Here is a 16,346-nt window from a genome sequence, read left to right as displayed (position 1 = left end):
TTAAAGCCGACATGCATCACTTGTACATCTGGGCACGGAAGGATCCAGAATGATCCTGGGTCACACTCTCGTTCATGGCAATGGATGAGGCAATTTACGCAGTTTTGGCAGCATGGCCACTCGAATGGCACACTCCAGATAAGGCCATCCTCGACCAACTCGCCATGAAGCAGCATAAGAAGGACTGACAGTAGCGGCTCATGCACATGGCAGAAAAGGCACATTGGGAACAACAGATGGCTTCACAGCAAGAGGCTCCCAAGAACCAGCTAGAAGAAGAGACCATGGTAGAGCAGGTATTAGAGTTAGAACAGGAAATAGAGACGCAGGACCACACAAACCAAGTCAAGTAGTCGTGCAGACAGGACTCACCAACTGCCTGGAAAAAGTCCAAAATAGTGAATTTTTTGGAGAAAGAATTCACAGCGAGTCCTACCACTAACAGTGCATTGCCCGTTCTAATTACAGAGCAAACAATTGTGTTGGGGGAGATTAGGATGCAATTGGATGCATTACAGGCACGCTCTCTGGGAAGGGTCCACCTCGTCGAAAATACAGCCGCAGTTGAGCAAATGGTGCGCGCACCCGCACTGAACATTGTATTATTGCCAGCCGATGCTATCCTAATCAAAGACACTAGTGATGAACGTAGTTGGGAGTTAAATCTGGCTGCCCTACCCAGTGGGTTACTCTACCAACTATAGGAAGGGCTCACTAATGAACTCCGAGCTAGGGAAAGTCACGCCCTTCACACTTTAATGGAGCAAAAAGCCAAGTTAGAACAGGTTAGCCTTCACCACGCTGCCTTGGTCGAATGTTATCAGGACATCGAACAAGCCATGACAGATGCATGTAACATGGTTCTAGCGTTATCTATCCCCATGGACCTTCCAACTATTACTAATGTTCAATACATGGCCGCAGGAATCCGCACGGCCCAAGAGGCAGCCGCAAAAGCATAGGGGGAGCTTACTTTACAAATAGCAGAGCTCAGACTCCAAGCACAACAACGCTTGGCAAATTGTGAACAACGTCACATAGAAATTCAAGCAGGCATGGAAACAATGAGGTACATTGTCCATGAATATTCTGGGCTTTTAGATAAGTCTATTGGTATAATTACATCTCTCAAGGAGGACCCCACCATGCAATGCGTGGAAGTTGAGGCGTGCACGCCGCAATAGGCCTATGATATAGCTCGCAAAGATGCACAAATGGTCGCTATCACACAGTGGCTGGCCAAAATGAGGGAGGCCCAAGCTCTAAAAGCCAAAATAGACATTGAACGACAACAAGAGGCAGAGCTTAAAGAATGAATTCAGCCTTGGTTCGATGAACCATTTGACATATCTACAACGATTGAGGGAAAGTTAGCACATATGCAGGCAATATGTGATTTCGAGCAAGCAAATCCAATTGACACGGATGCATCAGTGACTCAGGTGGAATAGGTACAACAGATCGCCACAAAATTTGGAGAGGAAACATGCGTTGTGTAGAAGTTGTTAACTGACCTCTTTGAGAAGATTTCCGCACTAGCTGAGTGACTTGAGATGAATCACGATGATTGTGTTGGGGGACTGTTGGGTAGCGGAAGCCCCGTGCAATTGTTAGGGACCTTGAAGCCTGACATTTTGGGTAAAGTTAGGGTAAAGACTCCACTGAAAGTGCGGAGCATGAATTATAATAGGTTGAGTCAAAGGGTAGTCCGCCCCAAAATAATGTAAAGAAATGTAAATAAAGTCGGACCGCTCAGGGATTGCGGGCCAAGGAAAGATATAAATAGAGCGAGGCTCTATGGCTAGAGATAGGTAAGTTTTGATGGTTGATCTTGAATATGAAATATAATGGGTTTTTAAAGAAAATAGTCAGAAAGCATCTGTAAGTCCGAGTCAAGGGTTGGGGTAGTAGATAGAGGCTCTGCAACTATGTGCACAGAGGCTTGGAAAAACAATGTAAACTTTGAAACGAGAACTATAAACTCAAAACGGGAACTCTGGCCAAAAAATCCAGAAAAACATCAAAAACAGTGCTAAAAACGAAAAGTGTTGATGCTGGAGTAACACCATTTTTTTTTCCAAGGTAAATTTTCAACATGTTTTAAAAATGGCGGTGAAAACCAATTTTTTGTGCAAAAATTGTCGAAAAAACACCCTCAAAACGAAGTGTTGATGTTTGAATAACATTTTTTTTTCTCAATGGTAAATTTTGTGCAAAAAACACTTTCAAAATGAAAAGTGTTGATGCTGGGATAACAATTTTTTTCAAGGGTGAAATTTCAACATTTTGAAATAATAGCATAAAATATTTTATCATGACCCTGAAAAACATTAAAATTTAAAAAAAATAAAAATAAAATTAAAACAATGAAAAAACAAAAAACAAAAAAAAAAATAAAAAAAAATAAAAATAACAAAACACAAATAAAAATATATACTGAAAAAAAAAAAAAAAAAAAAAAAAAAAAAACATCAAAAATAAAAATCCATCATAAAAATGTAAAATGTGAAAAAAAAACCAAACAAACAAAATTAACCTATAAAAAATAAGAATTGAAAAACTAGAAAAAATTACAAATTATAAACAAATAAATAGTAAGAAAAACATATTTAAGAAAAATGGAAAAAAAAATAATAATAAATATGTAAACCATAAAAAAATTTGAGAAAAAAAAAAAGCACATTAAAAAAAACTATAAAATTAAGTAGGTAAAAATAGAAAAATTAAAAAAACATTAACAAAAAAATAAAAATAAAAATAAAATTAAAAACAAATTAGATAAAAAAAAAACAGAAGGAAAATTAACAAAAATAAATTGAAAACTAGTGAAATTAAGATTAAAATGATGATTACTTAAAAAAATAAATGTAAAAATACATATATATGAGACAAAAAACAAATAAGAAATGTTTAAAAAAAATTGTTTTAGAAACCACAAAAGAATTTGGAAAAATAAATAAATAAAAACTAGTAAAATTAATATTAAAAACATTTAGAAAAAACGAAAATGACAAAAATAAGCTCAAATTAATATATATATATATATATATATATGATGATGATGATGATGATGATGGTGGTGGTGGTGGTTAACGTCCGTTGAGACCAAATAATGGTCTATCGGACCTAAAGAAACAAATTATCTATTTTGATTTAAGATTTTATTCCTATGCTCAAAAAGCTTGGAGAGAAGCCTTTCGAGCTCACTATAATTTTGACATTGTAAAAGGCTAGGAAGGTCAGTATTGTAACAAAGATTGTGAAACTGAGATATAATGTGGTTATACGCGGGGCACTCCAAGAGGAAGTGGTTTTCATCCTCGATGTTCCTATTCTCACATATATGGCAGATCCTTTCCGTCCATGGCGTTTTAGGAACTGCCCAATGACCTGTTTCACTATGGAGCTCATGAGAATTCGTTCTAATCTTTGCTATATTAATTTTCTTTTTTGAGCTAGTTAAAATAGAGAGATACTTTTGATCTTCTAGGGTGGGGTTGATGACTTTCTTATAATAACTTAATTTTCTTTTAGCCACTAAGTCTTTCTCACACCACATTTTTTCTTTGAACTTAGAACTAACAATATCTTTAATGTTATTTATGTTTTGCAATGCATCATTTTCGTTGATCTCCCAATAGTTTAACCAGGCCCTTGTGTCTTTATGCCACCCTCGATTGAGCCTTAGGTGGTTTTGGCTAGAATTTAAAGCTAGCTTAGGAAGTCTATGATCGTCTATGTTACTGATTTTGTGCTTGTACAACAGAGACCTAAGCATAGCTAGGCTCTCAATAGGGGAAAGACCTGCTTCTATAAGGAGAATAGGATAGGGTGTATTACTTTTAATTTTCAGGTTATAAGTTATAAAACGCTTCTGGATTTACTCAATCTTTCTCCATGATTCTCTGGAGATGCTGCAACCCCAAACCTCACAGTCATATAAGATAACAGGAGTGACTAAAGTTTCAAAGAGGAACTTCTTTTTATCCCACATTACAAGGTTTGCTATTTTACAGTTATTTTCAAGACCAAAGTAAGCTTTCCATCCCCCATTAATCCTTTTCTCAATGCTATGGTTCCAGTTGAGTTTGTGATGAATATCAATTCTTAGGTACTTGTAAGAATATACTTCCTTCAAGTTATTATTGGCATATATATATATATATATATATATATATATATATATATATAGAAATTTTAAAATATAAGTCTTTTCCAATTAAAAATAAAAAATAAAAAACATTTTCAACTTACAAAAAAAAATGTGTTTTTGATTTAAAATAAATAAGTAAATAAATATTTTTTTTTATTAAATTTTCATGATTTATTTAAAAACAAACCAAAAAAAATTAAATATACATATATTTTTTTAAATGTAATTTCTTGTTATTTGAGAAAAAAAAAATCATTAAACAATTTTAATAAAAATTATTAAATTTTAATAAAAATTAAATTATTAAAAAAAATTATTAAATATTTTAATAAAAATTAATTTATTTTTTATTTTTTTATAAATTTTGTTTTTATTAAAAAAAAAAAAAAAAAAAAAAAATTGCGCCGACCGCGCCACCACCGAGCGACAGGAGGGCCATGGGGCGATTCTCGGAATCGCCCCACGACCCTCCCATTGCCCGGTGGTGGCGCGACTGGGGGCCAGGGCCTGCACGGCCGGAGGGCCGTGGCGAGATTCCCGGAATCGCCCTACGACCCTCCCGCCGCCCGGTGGTGGCGTGGCCGGGGGCCAGGGCCTGCATGCAGACCCTCAGCCCCCGGCCGCGCCACCACTGTGTGGCGGGAGGGCCGTGGGGTGATTCTCGGAATCGCCCCACGACCCTCCCGCCGCCCGGTGGTGCCGCGGCTAGAGGCCAGGGCCTGCATGGAGGGAGGGTCGTGGGGCGATTCCCGGAATCACCCCACGGCCCTCCCGCCACCCGGTGGTGGCGTGGCCGGGGGCCAGGGCCTGCACGTAGACCCCTCGGCCCCTGGTCGAGCCACCACCAGGCGGCGGGAGGGCCGTGGGGTGATTCTGGGAATCGCCCCACGGCCCTCCCGCCGCCCAGTGGTGGCACGGCCAGGGGCCAAGGCCTGCATGGTTGGAAGGCTGTGGGATGATTCCCGGAATCGCCCCACGGCCCTCCCGCCTCCCGGTGGTGCGTCGCCGGGGGCTAGGGCCTGCACGCAGACCCTCAGCCCCCGGCCGCACCACCGCTGTGTGGCGGGAGGGCCGTGGGCGATTCCGGGAATCGCCCCACGGCCCTCCCGCCACCCGGAGGTGGCGTAGCTGGGGGCCAGGGCCTGCATGTAGACCCTCGGCCCCCGGCCGCGCCACCACCGGGCGGCGGGAGGGTCGTGCGGTGATTTCGGGAATCGGCCCATGGCCCTCCCGCCACCTGGTGGTGGCGCGACTGGGGGCCAGGGCCTGCACGCAGACCCTCGGCCCCTGGCCGCGCCACCACCAGGTGGCCGGCGGGCCGTGGGGCGATTTCGGGAATCGCCTCTCAGCCTGCTAGCCGCACGGTGGTGGCGCGGCCAGGGGCCAATTTTTTTTTTTTTTTTTTTTAATAATAACAAAATTTAAAAAAAAAATTAAAATTTATTTTTTACTAAAATTTTTTAATAATTTTTTTTAATAATTTAATTTTTATTAAAATTGTTTAAAAATTAATTTTTATTAAAATTGTTTAATGAATTTTTCTTTTTTCAAAAAAAAAATTCATGTAATAAAAAAAAAAAAAATACATAAATAAAAATTGTTTAATAATTTTTTTTTAAATTATTAATAGCTATTTAATAAAAACATTTTAAATAAACATATTTATAATTAAAAATTAAAATTGTTTACTTTGGGCGAAGGGTCACCAATTTTTTTTTTTTTAACATTAACTTAAAAAAGAAATTAATACTTTTTTAAATTAATAATAATAATAATAATAATAATAATAATAATAATACTTTTTTAAATTTTAATTTTTTTTTTTTTATAAAAAAAAGATTGTTAAAAAAAATATAAATTTTTTATTTTTTATATATATAAAATGTAGGTTTATTTTTTTTTTGAAAATATAAAATGTAGTTTTCATAATGTGTATTTTTAAATTAAAAAAATAATAATAATAAAAATTGTTTAAATATTTTTTTATTTTTTTTTTGTTAATAAAAGAAAATATTGGTTAAAAAGAAATATTTATTTATTTATTTTTAAATAATATATTTATGTTTACTAAAAAATAATTGCATTTTTTCTTTTTTTAATAAAAAATAAGCATTTTTTTGGTTTTTTTTTTTATAATTTAAATTTATTTTTGCTTTTTTAATATTCATTTTACTAGTTTTTTAATCTTTTCATTAATTTTCTATTTTTGTTTAACTAATTTGTTTTGATTTTTATTTTTTTATTTTTTCCCCAGTTTTTGCTAATTTTTTTTTTTAATTTCTCTATTTTTACTTATATATATATATATATATATATATATATATATATATATAATTTTGTTTTTTTTTTTTTTCCAAATTCTTTTATGGTTTGTGAAATAAGTTTTTTTTTTTTTATATTTTTTGTGTTTTTTGAATATTAATTTTTCCTAGTTTTTGCTAATATTTTTCTTTTAGTTTCTCAATATTTACTTAATTATATATATATATATATATATATATATATATATATATATATATATATATATAAATTAATTTTTTTTTTTTCCAAATTCTTTTATGGTTTATCAGATAATTTTTTTTTTACATTTTTTACTTTTTATTTTTGTCTTTTTTATATATATTTTTATATTTATTTTTTAGAGACAATTATTTCATGTGGATTGAAAATTTGATTAACGATGTATAAATATGTAGAATATCGAAAACACAAAGTATCAACCTTCTTTAAATATGCAAATCAATAAAAACCCACTACAAAATTAAATAAATAAATAAATAAAAACTAGAAAATATGAAGAAGAAGACCACTTCCAAAATCATTAAATTTACGAAATAATTATTTACATTTCATACATTAGAAAATCTAAAGTCAAAAAATAGGTCTTTTAAAAAAAGGGTTACGAAATAATTATTTAAATTTCATACATTAGAAAATTTAAAGTCAAAAAATAGGTCTTTTAAAAAAAGGGTCTGATGCAGAATAACCACTTTCTTGAATCAGCATGAAAATCTCTACCATTCTAAAACGCAATGTACATAAAAAAAATTAAAGTGCCAAAAACTATGCTCTAAAAGAAATATGTTTGTTCTGCATCACCCCTTTTCAAAATCGGGTTACTTTTTTGCTATCTCTACAAAACGGGTAACAATATCAGTTCCCGTTTCAAAGTTTACATTGTTGAAAGTCCACAACTGTGTGTGGACCCCTGCAGCCGAGTGCGCAGGGTGGATCTGGATGTATTGAGGATAAGTGGAAATAAAGATAAGTTTCTTTGAAAGTTCTGTGTTCCTTCTAAGCTATCGTGAATCTAACTTTTATAATATTTGTTTAAGTAATCTGCTTATTGTATGAATATATGTAATTCTGGGTTCATTTTAATGTGCGAATTGGTTATGTTGGTTAAATGTTTTCTTAAAGACCCTGTTGAGCATATATGATTTATAACCGCATCCACCAATAGAATAGAGCATTAATAAAAAGGTATAATCAATCTAGATATGTGCGAATACCGAGCAGTGCAGAGTTGTAGACTGGTGCGAGAAACCTCCAGACCACATCTAGACATCCCTAGGGTGTGGAAACCTGGTTCAAGCACTCTCCCCTACTATCTCGGGTGACACCTCAGTCCGCGCTCCACGGGTTATTGCTGAAAGGGCTGGTAGCTGCGTTATTTGTTTGGCTAAATAACTCTTTCAAACCTGGGTCAGGCCCATATAAGCCAACATCTCTCGTTGAGCAAACCCAATCAGCTTGCTCTCTCTTGGTGATTCTCGATAGACCCTAGGCACCTTAACACCTCATTCCAACCTTCATCCACCTTTTTCACCCACTCTCATACCCTCAAAACGATGAAAACTGCTCTCGGCCTCGTCCTGTAGACCTCTTGTAGATCCACTGTCGTCCTATAGATTTTCCTATAGGATTTCTTTTGAAGGCCAAGTGTGGGAAAAGCCTCCAGAAGGCCACCTAAGACCTCCTAGGGCCCATCCACACCATCCTACATCCTCTCATGTCCCAAAGTTGCCCTTCAACCCCAATTATTCACTTCCATCTTCACACACAATAAAATACATGCATGTAAAATTCACATAAAATACCTAGAAATCCAAAAAGATGTTTTTTTCTCATTTACTTCCAGAAATAACTTGACTAGATGTTGTTTACTTCCTGGAGTAGGTAATGGCATTCATTCCATGGTTTTCTTAGTGCTTTCTGCAAAAGTAGGATTAGTTGGTTAATTAGGGTTTACTAGGTTTGCTTTGCATTTCAGTTTTTTTCCTTTCTGCAATTAGAGTAGCCCCTGTAGAGTAATCTCTTCTTTCATCACACATAGAGCTTCTTCTAGAATCCATAGAAGTTGGCTTGAGCTCCCAGTGATCTTGCGCCAGCTGAACAAGTGAAAACCTATAGTAAGAACTAGTACGTGTGCATACAACACTGTCGCTTCCAAGTTTGTTAGGAACTACCAGGTTGATAAGAGTAAAGTAGGCAGCCCAGGAGTTGCAACATTATTGTTGCAATACTGGTGCTCACCACTCATGAAATTATGTTTTCCTTAGTTAATTCAAAAGATTCTTGTTTACATGATTTATGGATAAATATGAATGATTGATGAAGTGTAGGAGTTTCAGTAGTACAGAGAAATTTGATGATCAGAAACCCCATCCCAACCTCATCCATCGATGGTTATCACTTTCTTCACTAGATCCTCACTAAATTCGTCATTCCACAAGAATACTTCTCCAAGCTTGTTCAACAAATCCAACCATCTCACATCTCTATTTTTGAGTTCTGAAGGAGTCCTAGGCACTTCCTTGGTTCATTTCACCCACCATTCACCTTTCAAATCCCTGCTCTTGCTCTTGGTTGTATCTTGTAGGAATACAGGGGATCTTGTAGGAGCATTAGGACATCTTCTAGGACGAAATAGGACATCCTGTAGACCTTTAGTGGCATGTTTTGAGGCCGAACTGTGGAAAAAACCCCTAAGAAGCTAGAAAATGACCCTACTTCCCTACCAAGCCATCTGACCATCCACCATCTTCCCTAATCCACCTGCCACATCACCAAAAGAAGTTAGTTTTCACACTTTCACACAAAAAAGACAAAAAGGAAAAAAGAGTTATTTTGTTCATTTACATGCACATTAGTATAATGTTTGATGTTTCAACTTGCATGCCTAGGGCAATAGGATAGCACATATGATAATTTAACATTCTCTTGAAGCAAAGCCTCTTAGCATATTAGATTAGATGAAGGGTGTGTTTAGGCATTTAATTTCAGTCTTTTTCCTTACTGCAGTAGACAAGATTTCTTTTAGTGTAGATTTCCCTTTTTCCTCATTGGTAATCAAGCTTCTTCTGAATCAGCAGAAGTCTAGCTTGAAAAACATTAGTGGTCTAACACCAACTTAGCAGTGACAAAGAGAGGACCCATCACATTTACTTGTGTATACAACACTGTCACCTCCAAGTTTGTATGAACCCTAGGTTGATAAAGTAAAGTTGGTAGCCCCAGGAGTTGCAGCATTCTTGTTGCAATACTAGTGCTCATCACTTTTTGGCACTGTTGCCAGGGAGGTGTCTAAGTAATATGTGATTTTTGCTTTCTTTCTTCCATTTCTTATCTCTGACATTCTGCTATTAGCTTCATTTCTGCAAAAGTACTTTAGTTTTCTTTCTTTCCCATTCTGCAAGTGAGATTTCATTTAAGCAGTTAGTTTTCATTCAGTCAGTTAGTTTCCATTCAGTCTGTGATTTCAATTCTACAATTATTCTCAAAGCTTGAAATGAAACAAAACAAAACAAAAACAAGTCTTTCATGCCTCATAGGAATAGGGATAACTTATGAAAATTTGTACCAAATAACCCCACCACTTAAAACAACCAACCTTCCCTCCTCTTCGGTGGTTGTGAATTGGAGGACCCCTTAGGTTAACAACCATAGATATTTGAAGAGCCTATAGGGGGAGAAGAAGAAAGAGAACCCATTCCAACTGACCTAATGGCTGAAAATAGAAATGATACAGGAGATAAAGAAAGAATTGAGGGTGTCTTTCACATCAAAGAAACTAATGGGGATACCAGGATGAAAAACATAAGCCCCTCTGCTCTTCCTCATTTCCATGGCCTAACCTAGAAGATCCAGACACTTTCTTGTTTGAGCTTATTGTCATATGCAGAACTTATGATTACACCAATGATGAGTAGAAGTTGAAACTATTCCCATCCACTCTAAAGGATGCAACTTTGTGCTGGTTCATGGGTTTACCCAGGGATATCATCACAACTTGGGTGCAGATGCAGCAAGCCTTCAACAACAAATATCAAGACTACTGTAGGTCCAAAGGCACTAAATAGGAAGTTTTTAGGATGACCTTAGGGCATCATGAATCCCTAGAGGATTATGAAGAACGGTTCCAGCTTAGCTACAAAAGGGCCAGGTGCACACTTGATCCTGAGTCATTGAAGCTAGTCTTACTCAGAGGGGTAAGGGAATTTATTCTCGATACCCTATACCTGCTAACAAGAGGGGACATCTACCAACTATCCTATGAAGATATCAAGCCTGTCTTTAGGAACCATTCTAGGGAAACTAGGAAAAATGGTAGGGGTAGTCAACCAATGGCCAGTCCATCCTCTTCCGATACATCCATCAAAGGTGAAATTTGAAATATGCAGGAATATTTCAAGAGTGAAATGTTGCAAACCCTTTCCCTACAGATGGACACTATGCACATCAAGAGAAAGCAGGAGGAAGCAGAGAGAGCCTTAGCCATTCTATTCCCTATGTGCACAAGGAGGCACCCTAGGAATGAATGTCCATTGAATATGATTGAATTTTTCTTGGTCTGTGAAGAAAACCACTCCACAGACAAGTTCCCTTCTCTACCTGGACTAAATGTTGTGTATCAGGGAACTGAAGGGGTGACTGAAAAGCTCTGCTACATAAATCAAAGGAGACCTCATGGGCCTCAGCCATACCAAAAGGCATTAAAGGATCATCCAATACATATTATAACCCTAACCAGACCACATCCATTCCCGGGCCCCCCTTCTCATCCCTCCTAGTCTACACCTCCTCCTTGGTCTTTTTCACCTCAGTACCATTCCAAACCGAACAACCAGTCATTTTAGCCATATGCTCCACCACAGCCTCAGTGGAATGCACTGCCCCAGGGGTGGAGGCCCCTTTACAACAATGCTCTAGCTTTATTCCTTCACCACCTACTCAACCACAACTTTTACACCCTGCTCCACATAAACAATCTCATATGCCTACCCATCCAAATCTAAACCCAAACAACAGACAGGTACAACAAGTGTGTAGTAGAGAGACATCATATCCTGCTTATGCTGTGGATATTCAAGAAATCAACTTGAGATATAAGAGACTACTCCTGGACAACCAACCTCCACCTCCACCTAGGAAGAGTGAGGAGGAAAGAGAGGAAAGCATGCCCAGAATAAATCCACCACCCTTTCCTAAGAGATTAACTCAACCAGTCCAACCTACCCCAGAAGAGAATGAACCTTTGGGTGAATTGAAAAATCTATGTGTCCAAATTCCACTTCTCCAAGCCATAAAGGATGTACCTGTTTACAACAAGTTGATTAAGGAGAAGTGCTTCAAACATCCAGTGAGGCGAAAAAGAGACACCCCTACGATTAATGTCATTCGACAGTTGTCTGACTTAATGCTGGGGCAGGTAATTTGCCCAAAGTACTTGGACCCTAGAAGCCTTGTAGTAGATGTGCACATCAATGATACCAATGTCCCACACACTTTGATTGATCTTGGGGTTACCATTAATTTAATGACTAAGGAAACCATGCTCAAGCTAAATCTCCAGGGTTCTATTGGAGCAGCTACAACCACCCTCCAAAATTTTTCCTTCGCTTCGTTTTGGAGCCTCCGTTCCAACCTTCACATCAGCTTGCCTTGCTTCATCAAGTTCACAAGCTTTAGTGTCTTTCTTGCACAAAGGAAACCTGTCAATCACAACTTGATCCATTACCCTCATAAGTTTTTCACCCGGACTTGGTCCAGCTGCACGCTGAGCAGCTTCCATAAGAAAGTTGCACATTTTTGGAGGGAAACCAACCTTCCCTCCAGAAATTGCGCAATCATGTCTAGCAAAACGTCGGGCTTCAATATTGCGCAATCCTCCTAGTCAACACTCCCAACACGAATTGCACAATTTTCCCCAGCAGGGCTGCTAAACCCAAAATTTGTGTAAATCTCGGTAGCAGTCAGCTGCTCTACCCAGAAATTGTGTAAATCTCCTCAACAGCCAGCCCAGCTCCTAGCTAGAAATGTGCATTTTTCTCCAGCAGTCGAGTAGCCTCTTGCATGTGCAGTTGAGTTGACCAGTTCACCTTGGGACTAAGCAAAACTAGATTTCATGCATGTGCTACTTCTTCCAAGGTAGCATGCAAAGGCATCCCTTGTTTCATGGATCTATGTTTAGTAGTTGGAGGTCACATGCAAGGATCATTTCAGAATCCTCCCACCAAGTTTTTCTTCCCTATATTTGTGGCATGCGCGTCACAACTTCAATGTTATCAAAACTCATCAATCGGATGCTGCAGAGCTCATTCCTGACATCAACCTTGTAGCTTTGACATCCCACATCACATCTACGAGCAGTGAGCACATTCAACTCAGTTGTTTTGGGGTATGCCCGATTCCCATGCCTTTTGTTGCATTTTTGTCGCTTTTCATGTTTTTTCTTGTATGAGTATTGTCTTCTTGATTTCTTTGAATGATTGTTTTCCTTTACATGTATATTATCTTATCCTAGCATCATTTCAGTTTTCGTCAACATCTCACTACTGTCACATGAATGAAACTGTTTTTCGCGAATGGTCGCTAATTCGGCGGCTCACCTCACCCACATGCATGTTGTTCTATTTTTCGGATCTATCATTCACCATTTGCATGCATGATCATTCACTTATGATTACACTCAGCATCAGCGTGCATTCAATCTCACATTCACTTTCAATTTCCCATCGGCGAGTCTGGCCAACCTTGGCTTGAGCTCTGCCTCACCAAGAACCTCACCAATACAGTATTGCACAATCCTAAGAGGGAAGGCTCTACATACCTCCCCAAAAAAAATCTGCCCAACAACTTTTCCTAGGCCTGTTTTGTGCAATCTTGAGGGATAGTGACTGATGGCCAAGAAAATTGTGTAATGAAGTCACTAAACATGTAGCCATTGCCAGCTGAGATTGTGCACTGTGCAATCCTAGCATTTAGCAGCGAAACTGGACTATGCATTCCACAACTCTAGCGATTAGTCAGTCTCCCAATGGCCCAAACTATGCCTTGTGTAGTTTTGGCAGTCGGCCTCCTGACCTCCTGGCTGAAATTATGCAACCTTCATGATCAATCACACAAGTATGTTGGAAGTTAGTTCTCAAGTTCATTTTGGTTTTTGACTGACAGATTGCTTGCCATGAGTGTCTCCATGTCTCCAGGTATTACAGGTGTTCATATGCCTCTCAGCAGTGGAGGTACAATGGTTTCCAAGAGAGTAGAGTCAAAGACACCATCGAAAACACACCTGGAGATGTAATCGATCAAATGTCTATGAGATTTCTCATGTAGATATCAGGTTGTTCATCGACAAGGACATCAAGATATGACAACAACAACAACATCACAACAAGCAGCATCATGAACAATCGTTGAAGGCTGCATACCGAATGCAGGGAATGCAATGAATGAAACAAACATATTGAATGCAACAAATGCTATGAATGCAAGAGGAAGGTTGTTGACAACACATGGATGGAACAAAGTTGCAAGATCAAGATGATGAAAGCAACTTTGGTGACTGAGGCTATGAGGTGACGGTGTGACATGAAGATCATGCCAAGACAGGGAATGGAACAAAGCAGGAGTTTGATGTGCTGAAGTAGCAACTCAAGGAAGAACATGAAGCTACACAAATAGACAAATGAGTTGTAGTAGGATTAGGAATAATAGTGGGTGCAACATGCACTCATGGATGAAACTGTGCTCGTACAAGTTAAAGATCCATCCTAGTAGCTAACACAGAGCAAACATGGTGAGAAATGTTGGTGATCACATGGAAGGGATTCAGCAGCATGCATGTCATTGTGCGCATGCATACAACCCAACCCATTTGGCACACTCACCAGGGCGAAGACAAGAAGGAATTCCAACTGAAGCTAAACATGTACTTCGGCAAGTTGATGGGTATGACCACCATCACACACTTGAAGTTCAGTACGGACATTATGCATTAGTGTCTTTTCAGTTCAGATGCACCCAAGAAGACCATGCGCATGTTAACAGACAAGTTGGATGAAGGGACCAAACCAATGTACCGGTTGTAATAGAGTCAGGAGTTTTCTTAGCAAGATGTCGCCATGAGGTGCATGCACACCATCATGGACGACCAAGCTTGGAATCAACTCACCACCTTCACCATAATGAGCATGTCAAAGAGCTGGTCTCATCACAGCGGACTAAGTGTTAGTGATATCTTGCATGGGTTTCTCAAGCCATGTTATCTCACATCAATACATGTGCATTGTAATGTTGAGTCATGTCAAGTGTAAGTCAAGTGTCAATAGTTGGATGTAAAAGTTGTAGAGTAGGTGAAGAGTCATGAGGGTAGTTGAACTGTCATAAAGGGAAATGTCAAGGGTCACTCCACCCTTTTCTATAATAGTCCCTCATAATGCAAAGTAAGGGTTTTTGGTTAGCCAAGATACTATTAAGACTACCTTGAAGAAAGCTTGGACGGTATTGTAATGCGACTTGGCTTCTCCACTGCATGGAGCTAGTACATCTTTTTGGAGGAGCAGGTGGATGTGGTTGTAACGTTTCACTATTGGGGCTAGTGGGTTTACATGGATGTATTGTATAATGGGAACTTACACTTCTTTATATAATAAGAGCCAACATGTTTTCACACATGTATTGTATCTGTTGTAAGACTAATCTTTAACACTTGTAATGAATGCTTCTTTAACCTGTGTTATACATCTGAACTGATTCATTTGTTGTAATGCATAATCTATTAATGGAAATGTGTTGTATATGTTGTTAATGTTGTCCCGTCCGTTTCAACTGCTCTGCTGGACATCAGACAGACCTTTCACATGAACCTTGTTGTAACAACCGTTACACTCGTTCAGACTGATCTGTGAGTGTTTTACATGTTATCTTACCTTGTATTTTGTGACTACCACATCTGAGTGGACTGCTTCGCCAGAAGCTATGTATGTACTATGTGTTGTGTGTTCCTAGCCGAGTTGGGACTGATCCCTTTAAACTTGGAACTCACCTTCACCCTCATCTCAAGCCACCTATGTTAGAACCTCTCATACACCTTCCTTGACTCACTGCAGCAATCACACCCTTGCTACTGACAGAGTTATCTTACTTGCCCCTATGTGACATCACGGTCAAGGAATTCATTTATCACCCACTGATGGGAGTCCTACACCAAACGGTCTAAGGTCTAATTGGGACTTCTTACTAGGGAGATCCTCCTACATGTTGGCGGGTCCAACACCGTCAACATTTTGGTGCTGGAAGGAGGGCTAGATGACGAGTCCGCACATCGGTTTTGAATCTCTACACATCTATCATGACTCACTACCGAGCTTCTCTTCCATAATGTATGTCTTATGGAAATGATTTCATCATCTCGAAAAGGCTTTCAGATAACTTGTCTCATAAAACTTTCGATGGTGGAGGCTATGTAGCCTTGGTACAGCACATAGTCGGTGTTGTAGGCTCATGCGAAAGACATGGATTCTTTGAAGAATACATGAGTTGTTCGTTGTTCATCTACACGCTTCGAGGGCACCCAATCCACTGGTGTGCCATTCTACCCGAAAAATCATTTCATTCTCTTGCTCATTTGATCGCAGAGATAGATCATGCTTTCAATCACTATAACCGTAAAGCACTCAACAAAGAAATTCTAGAATTACGAAAAGCACCCGATGAATTCGTTAAACGGTTTCACACACACTTTTGTAATATTGCATATCGATTCCCGAAAGATGATATTGATTGGGAATTTCTTGATGGAAGATTTGAGTATCTTCTTCACATATCCGAACCCTGCTCAACGCACTTTGGTGATGGAGATACGCAATCATAGGTAGGCACAATTGCTGTCACAAGTGACTGTCTGCCT

This window comes from Pinus tabuliformis, chromosome J, assembly GCF_031772625.1.
Source record: "Pinus tabuliformis cultivar Carrire ecotype Pingquan chromosome J, CPIR1, whole genome shotgun sequence".
Lineage (NCBI taxonomy): Eukaryota > Viridiplantae > Streptophyta > Pinopsida > Pinales > Pinaceae > Pinus > Pinus tabuliformis.
This window is presented reverse-complemented; position numbering follows the sequence as displayed.